Raw genomic sequence first — 9,173 nt, forward strand, 5'->3', positions numbered from 1 at the left:
CCTGTGCCTTTCAGCACGGGCATGTTTGCTCTCCACAGACCTCTGTGGGGTGCATGGAATGGAGGCCACTGGAAACCACCGCGTTATGCTGGAGGGGAATATTTATGTGTTGAAGTAACTCACCTACGTGCTAGGGACAGATCAGAAAATGTTAAAGGCTTGGCCTGAGCGCCTGGTGTGGATGGGGTAAGAGCACAGAAACGGTTTTCCAAAGCCGGGCAGGAGAAGTCATGGCAAGCAGAGAAGAGTACCAAATCCTGTGTGTGTGTGTGTGTGTCCATGCATGCGTGCATGGAATTTCTGTAATCATACTAGCTGTTTTTGTTTGTTTTGTTTTGTTTTACTTTTTATTTTATAACTTATTTATTTTATGTACATTGGTGTTCTGCCTGCATGCATGTCTGTGTGAGGGTGTCCTGAGTTACAGACAGTTTTATGAGCCTCCATGTGGGATCTGGGAACTGAACCCGGGTCCTCTGGAAGAGCAGTCAGTACTTTTAACCAGTGAGTCATCTCTCCAACCCCTATGTCATTTATTAAGCTCTTACTGTGTACTGACCATGGTGCTGTGTTTTGGTTTCTCCTTTAATCCTTGCAGCAGCTCTGTGTGGTTTTGTTGTTACCTCTGTTTTAGGTGAGGAAACCGAGAGGAACAAACGATTTGGCAAGAAAAATGTAAGCATGGCCAATCCAGACTGAGTTCCCTTATCTAAAATGCTAGGACCAGAGGGCTTCTGGGCTTGAGAGGCTTATTTTGGATACTGGGTTATTTGCATATACACAATAAATATTATCTGCATATACGTAGCAAATCTTATGGAAACACCCCGTCAAAACACAATTCATGCATGTTTCTTTCTAATGTGCCCTGCTGGAGATAGATCTCAGGGCTTTGTACATGCTAGACTACTGATTTTAGCCCCCTGTTCTATTTTATTTATTTTTTAATTAAATTAATTATTTATTTATTTGTTTTGTTTTGTTTTTTGAGACAGAGTTCCTCTGTGTAACAGCCCTGGCCATCCTGTAACTCACTCTGTAGACCAGGCTGGTCCCGAACTCACAGAGAGAGATCTGCCCGCCTCTGCCTCCAGAGTGCTGGATAAAAGGCATCTGTCACCACCGCCCACTCTCTTTTTCATTTTTACTTATTGTTTTGAGACAAAGAGTCATTAAGTCACCCAGGTTGGCCTTGAAGCAGGCCTTCTCCCTCAGTTTCTTGCGTTGCTGGGATTACAGACCCGCACTCCCAGGCTGGGGTGGGGGGTTTGCTTTCTCTTTTTCTTCTTTCTCCTGTAAAGAAGCCTCTCCCTCCTTCCCTTTTCTACTCCACCCACCCCACTCGGCTTATTTCTTTTCTTTCAACAGAGTTTCACTTGGTAGCTGAAGCCGGTCGGGAACTGGCTGTGTGGCCCAGTCTGGCTTTGAACTCTCAATCCTTGTGCCTCTAATGCTGGGATTCAGCTATGGCACCACGCTCAACTCAAAATTCTTGTTTGTTTCATATGCAACTCTAAAAATACCCTGAAGGTCTGTGTATCTGTGCTTTGGCTTCGAACCGTCATGAGGTCAGATGTGGAATTTTCTACTTGTGGAATGGGGTTGTATTCAAGGTTTCAGATCAAGGAGCATTTTGGATTTAAAGATGAAGGATGCTCAGCTTTTGTTGTAGAGAGCTGCTGAGTGGACCCCTCTTTCTTTCTGTACCTGTGTCAGAGAGGGTAGTAACTCACCTGACTCATTTTATTGGGCGCCATGACTTGCTGTCAATGTGGACAAATATGTGACAAGAGAGACAAGGTACCTGCAGTCAGGGTTACATGAGAGTGGAGGAAAACAATGAAGAAGGAAACAGATTATCCTCGTGATCTCAGATAAGCATCACGATGATGATAACAACACAGTGAGTAGCAGTGGTGTGACGGAGGGAAAGAAAGGCTCCTTTACTCTCCAAGGTCACTAACCATTTCCCCTGGGACATAAAGGAGGCAGTGTGCACAGGTGCGGCAGGAGTTTGGGGGAGCTTGGGATGTGATCAGCATTCGGGAGGACCGGGAGGAGGGCTAGGTGACTACATATGGAGAGAGAAGATGAGAAATAGGGGAGCCCCGAGGAAGGTTCAAAGGCAGAGTGTGTCAAAGTCTAATAATGGATTTCAACAAGCTCTTTCCGGGTGCTGTGTGGATAATGGGTATCAGCAGCACAAGAGTGGACGCTTGGTGACCAGCAAGGAGGGTGTCACCCTTGTTAGGATGGTCACAGTCATTAGCAGGGGACGTAGGGAGACATGGCTAGTTCCAGGAAATAGGTCCAGATACCGTTTGGAGTTGACATCAGGATGTGAGAAGGCAAGATTCCAGATAATGACCTCAGGTTTGCCCCCCAAGCATCAGGTAGACCTTAACATGGTCACTAGGAGAGATGGAGTGGGTGGTGGCAGGAGCGAGGCCATGGGTGTCTCCTCAGACATGTTGCTGTCTCATCTGGGAATACCTACAGCACAGAGACACTAAGCTAGAGTTCAAACAAGACTCTGGACTGGAGAGTTGGTAGTCATAGTCATAGACTAAAACCAAAGGGAAGTCCAAGGGGTATGAGACAGCAGTTGTCAGAGCCTAGAGCTGAAGAAGGCTTGGAGAGAAGTAGGAAAAAAAAAAGACTGAAGGGCCAGGCATGCTGGTGCACACCTTTAATCCCAGCTCAGATCTCTAAGTTCAGGTCTGTAGATTTATTTTTCTTTGGGCCGCCAGCTCACAAAAAAACAACACAGAGACGTCTTATTAATTATGAAAACTCAGCCTTAGCTTAGGCTTGTTTCTAACTAGCTCCTATGACTTAAATGAACCCATTTCTATTCATCTACAGCTGCCATGTGGCTCGTGGCTGTTACCTCTCCTCCTGCATGTCCTCCTTCCTCTTCGTCTCCTCTGGCATCTCTCCCTCACCTAGATTCATCTCCCCTTCTTTTCTCTCTGCCTGGAAGTCCTGCCTAACTGCTTCCTGCCTAATTATTGGCCATTCACCTCTTTATTAAACCAATCAGAAGGTGCGTTGGCAAAGATACATCTTCACAGTGTACAAAACGATTATTCCACAACACAGGCCAGCATGGTCAACACAACTACATAATACTCAAGGAACAAGGCAAAGAAGAGTCAGAACCCTTCTGGGTTGCCGATTAAGGGTACAGGGGGAGAATCCTTTGTGTGAAATAGTAAGACCAGTGGTGAAAGGCCCCCACCATGCTGAGGAATCCGAGCTCACTGGTGACCTGGCAGAGCCATTTCATTCAAATGCTGGACTCTGAATCTGATTGGGCATGGGAAGGAGCAAGTAGGAGGGAAAACTCACAAAGAAACGGAGTCAGTTATTGCATATTTTGCAGAAAACAAAAACAAAAAGGACTTAATCAATACAGATTTGATCAATATACAAGAAAAGTGTGACATTCAAGAAGAGACAGAAGAAGAAAATAGAGCCCACATGCCATTGCAACCTCATTAGAAGGTGTTTTCTCAACTTGAGTAAAACCAAACTGCATGTGTGTGAGTGTGTGTGTGTATGTGTGTGCGTGTGTGTGCGTGTGTGTGTGTGTGTGTGTGTGTGTGCGCGCGCGCGCGCAAATATGCTTATGTATGAATATCTGCATAATCATTTGTATGTGCATAGTCATATATGTGCATACTTATATTCAAATACTTATATGGGGGTGGGGTGCATGTTGTCCGTCTTAGACTCTCACAAGAAAAGCAAAGGCTAAAAGCAAAGCTGTTAAAACACAAAGGCCAAAGAACACAGTCCAGTCACTAATATCAAAACAGATAAAACTAATAGAATTCAAGACAAATAACTGGGTCACAGAGATGATTTTTGTCAGCATCTATTACGTGAAGACATAATGGGATCCAGTCGTTCGGTTGGAACCTCAGGCTCACTCCTGCACGGTCTGGGAAGCCCCATTCCTGTCTCTCTCTGCAAACCCTACCAGCTCAGAGAGAAGTCCAGTTCTGCACTCTTGGCGGCTACTGCAGCTCCCTGCCCTGAAGTTGCCGGCTGCCCAAGTCCCTGCCTAAGCGCTCAGCCTCTGACCATACTTGAGCACAAACCCAGCTTATGGCTGACACATCATCACCCCTCACCTACAACCCATAAAATCTCCCTGCTTTCGTTCGGGGGCGTGACTCCTCTGGCCTTGATCTCTGGGCCTGGAGAACCCACCCAAGAGTTGCTCTGCTCAAATACACCAGTTGTTATACTTTTCCAATTAGGCTTTAGCTGGCTTACTGCATCGGTGGAGAAACTTATTATGGGAGGGTGTATAGAGGGTGCAGAAAACCCATTACTAATAACTTTCTATCAAAACATAAAATGATAAGAAAGCAGGAAGAATTGATAAAAATGTAACCCCAAAAAAGTAATATGAGGGCTGGAGAGATGGCTCAGAGGTTAAGAGCACTGACTGCTCTTCCAGAGGTCCTGAGTTCAATTCCCAGCAACCACACGGTGGCTCACAACCATCTATAATGAGATCTGGCGCCCTCTTCTGTATACATAATAAATAAATAAAATCTTTTTAAAAAAAAAAGTAATATGAATAATGTGTATTCCAAAATAGCTCATGCTGCCCTGGAAATCAAGTAGCTCAGGTTAGCCTCAAACTCACAGCAGTCCCTTCACCCCAGCCTCCTGAGTAGTGAAAGACATCATTCCAGGTTTACACATTATTTTTAAATGTCCATGAAAGTATGTAATATAAGACCACAAACAACACATAGATTATGCCTTAGATACTTTTCTATTACTGTGATAACACGCTATGACCAAGGTGACTTGTGGAAGGAAGTGTATTGGGAGCTTACAGTTCCAGAGGGTGAGTCCATGACCATCATGGCAGGGAGCACGGCAGCAGGCAGGCATGGGGCTGAAGTGTAGCTGAGAGCTCACATCTCCATCCACAAGCAGGAGGCACAGAGTTAACTGGGGGTTGAATGGGCTTCTGAAACCTCAGGCACACCGTGACACACCTCCTCCAACAAGGCCACACCTCTTACTGCTCCCCAAACAATCCCATCAATGAGCCTATGGGAGGCCATTCTCATTCAAACCACCAGACTACATTCTCTGATCACCGGGCAATGAAGGGAATAATGAACAGAATCAACCAAGATTTTAGGGCTAAAAGTGTTTAGAAGGCAGAGGCAGGAAAGTTAGGAGTTCAAGGCCAGTGAGGGGTGGGGAGGTGAGAGGGTATGGGAAAGTGGGTAGGGGGAGAGGGAGGAGAGAAGAGAAGATGACTGACTTTCTTAAAAACTCTTAGGTCAAGCCAGGTGTAGTGGCCAACTGGGGAGATAGGGCCAGGCGGATCTCTGAGTTCAAAGCCAGCCTGGTCTATGTAACAAGTTCCAGGCCAGCCAGGTATACATAGTGAGACTTGGGGTTTTTTGTTTGTTGTTTGTTTGTTTGTTAAGTTTTAAGGACTGGAAAGATGGCTCAGTAGTTAGAGTATATACTGCTTTCACGGTACTTGTTCAGTTCCCAACACCCACAGCCGGCCACTCATAACCACCTGTAACTCCAACTTCAGCAAGAGGAACTCTGGCTTCCAGGGGCACCTGCATACAAGTGCACACACCCCAACCCAGGCACACATACACATAATTAAAAATAATAGTCAATCTTTAAAAAATTTTAGGTCAAAGAAAAATTGATGTATAGAGTTGAAGGCTATAAAAATAGAAAAAAGAAATTTAAAAATACCTTAAACAGAGAAAAATTCAAAGTCTCATTGTGATGGTTTGAGTGGGAATGGACTCATAGGCTCATGTATTTGAATACTTGGTCCCCAGGTGGTAGAACTGTTTGGGAAGGATTAAAGAAGTGTGGCCCTGTTGAAGGAGGTATGTCACTGTGTGGCTTTGCAGTTTCAAAAGCCTACATCCTTCCCAGTTAGCTCACTCTGTCTGCCTCCGGCTTGTGGATGAAGATGTGAGCTCTCAGCTACTGCTTCAGCACCATGCCTGCCTGCCTGCTGCCATGATGGTTATGGACTCTAACACTCTGAAACTGTAAGCACCAAATTAAATGTTCTCTCTCTCTCTCTCTCTCTCTCTCTCTCTCTCTCTCTCTCTCTCTCTCTCTCTCTCTCTCTCGGGTGGGGGTTCAAGACTGGCTTTCTTTGTGTAACAGCTCTGGCTGTCCTAGAACTCACTCTGTAGACCAGACTGGCCTTGGACTCACAGAGATCTGCCTGCCTCTGCCTCCCAAGTGCTGGGCATGGGCAACCATCACCCAGCTTAAATATTTTCTCTTAAAAATTGTCTTGGTCCTGGTGTTTTGTCACGGCAATAGAAAAGTAACTAAGACACTCATATACTTTGTTATACTTCATAAATGTGTAAAAATAAAGATAAAATAGGCAGTAAATTCAAGGAGCCATAAAATGAAAATAACTAAGACAGACAAGGGTAAATTAAAAAAAAATGTGATTTAAATATAAATCCAAGAAATAGAGCTCTGAAGAGATGAGTAAAATAGCTACACTGTGATAAGCCAAACAAGAAATAACAACAAACTACCTATTGTGAATAAGGAATACACAGCTATAGATAAAATATGCTAATAATTTTGGACATTTGAATGAAAACTCATTGATTTTTCTAGGAAGAAAATTTTGGTGAGTGAAACAAATGAATACACTAAAATATTTTAAAAATTAAAAAAAAATTGTTTAAAAAGGCATGTGCACTTTAAAAGCAGGGCTAGTGTGTGAATGGGGGAGGGCAGACAGGTGCCACGGGACATGGCAGTGCCTCTACCCAACGAAACGTGTACCTATTCACTGCTTCACTTTAAATAGTAAGCAGAAACATCATTTTAAAATAAACTATTTGTAGTTATCACATAAAATCATGGGCGCTATTACAACATTGGGATTAATATGCTTAGTACAGAACTCACAAGTGTATATGAAAAGATGGATACATACTGAGAAAAATCTGACAAGTAATATAAGACTTTATAAACATTCAACAATTCTCCACACTTTCAATGTGGAGAATTGCACAATTGTCTTGGTCCTGGTGTTTTGTCACAGCAATAGAAAAGTAACTAAGACACTCATATACTTTGTTATACTTCATAAATGTGTAAAAATAAAGATAAAATAGGCAGTAAATTCAAGGAGCCATAAAATGAAAATAATATTGCACAATAATTAATAGTATTGCACAATAATGAAGCATAATTTGCTTTGGCAATTAACAAAGACAGAGAGGGTAAAGGTTTGCTTTTGGCTCACAGTTTAAGGGCACAGTCAGTCACGGCAGGAGAGGTACAGTGAGGAGCACAGCTCTAGATGTGGGGGCAGGGATATGAGAAGCTGGTCACAGTTCACAAGAAGCTGGGCATGAATGCTGTGGCGCCTCCCTTTGTCCTTTTTATTCAGTCTGGAAACCCAGCCCCCCCGAAATGTGCTACCCATATTCGGGGTAACCATCCACTCTTCAGTTAAACCACCCTAGAAATGCCCTCATAGACATGCCCAGAAGTTGCTTAAGTGATTCTAACTCAAGGTGACAAGATTAACCATTACAACACGTTCATGATATATTTACTGTAAAAAAACACGGCCCACTTTATTATTTATTTTTAATTAATTATTATTTACTTATATTTAACATAAGAGATGTGTTTAGAAGAATAAAGCTAGAAGGATCAGCAAGACAGGAGGATGGATTCATTTCTTTAGAGACACAGTCTTGCTGTGCAGTCCTGGCTGGCCTTTAGCTTGATGTTTTGCTGAGGAGGACCTTGAACTTCTGATCCTCTTGCCTCCACCTCCCAAGTCCTTGGGATTACAGGCATGAACCACCATCCCCAACATTATCTTCCTCCAGTGCTAGGAAAAGCCCAGGGCCTCATGCATGCCTGGTAGGTAAGAGCTCACTGCTCGGTTCTGTCCCGTGTGTCCCATATGTCCCCTATGCTCAAATTTCTAGACTGAATGTAGATTTTGTTTATAAAAGGGGAAGGGGCCAGGCGGTGGTGGCGCACGCCTTTAATCCCAGCACTTGGGAGGCAGAGGCAGGCGGATCTCTGTGAGTTTGAGGCCAGCCTGGTCTCCAAAGAGAGCTCCAGGAAAGGCGCAAAGCTACACAGAGAAACCCTGTCTCAAAAAACCAAAAAAAAAAAAAAAAAAAAAAAAAAAAAAGGGGGGTGGGGTGGGGAGGGAAGACATGTCCAGAAATCACTCTGATGCCATCCTCTCAGGACGACAGCCCAAGCCCCTTGCTCTGTATGAGACTCTGCTGTGTGCGCTCACCTAAGGGAGGTTTGTTGTTTACTAAAGTACTGCCTGCCCTGCCCTCCAGAGAGGCAGCTCATCCACAGAGTCACCCCTGGACGTTCACTTGGGGAGACATCGGGTCGTGTCTGACTGCGAGGACAGCCGGAGCCGAGCTCTGAATTCTTCAGCTCCCTCATCAGTTCTCCAGTTCAAGCAGCCTCTGTTGACCTCGGCAGTGAAGCAAACTTGCTTCTTGTGTTTCCGCTCAAGAACAGGAGCCGAGTTCAGTCTATCCTGCTCCCTCCTGCCACCGTAAATTCAGTCCTTCCTAGGTCAAGTGGGCACATTGAGAGTTTGCTGAGAAAACCAACCCGTCTTCCATGCTGAGCTGGGTCTAATGGATTTCTCTTAGGCTCTGTGTCCTCTTAAGAAAAGCCAGTTCAAATGTAATATCCCGTGATTTCACTGTGGAAAGTAGGCTGTGTAGATGTCTAGGGTTACATCAAGCAGGGTTTCAACTTCTGCGCCTTTCTTCTCTCAGAGTACACGTGGCCCTCGATTAAGTAAGAGGTAAAAATCCTTTCTCCCTTCTGAGTCCACTGTTCTCACATTAGCTTTGTTTATGAAAAACGACCTGGAAGCGGGGGTGGGGGTGGGAGTGGGGGGGTTGGGGGTGGGTTGCTGTTTGCAAAATTATGGCCCGTGGTCAGTTTTGTACAGCCAGTAAGCTGAGAATGGTCTTTATCTCCTTAAATGGCTGAAAGCATAAAGGTGAGTTATATTCCCAAGCACGTGAAGAATAGATGCAATTCAAATCGAAGTGTTTATAATAAAACGTTATTGGGATGCAGCTATTCATATGCATTTATAGACTGCCTGTGACCACAAG

The sequence above is a fragment of the Peromyscus maniculatus genome, chromosome 1, assembly GCF_049852395.1.
Source record: "Peromyscus maniculatus bairdii isolate BWxNUB_F1_BW_parent chromosome 1, HU_Pman_BW_mat_3.1, whole genome shotgun sequence".
NCBI lineage: Eukaryota > Metazoa > Chordata > Mammalia > Rodentia > Cricetidae > Peromyscus > Peromyscus maniculatus.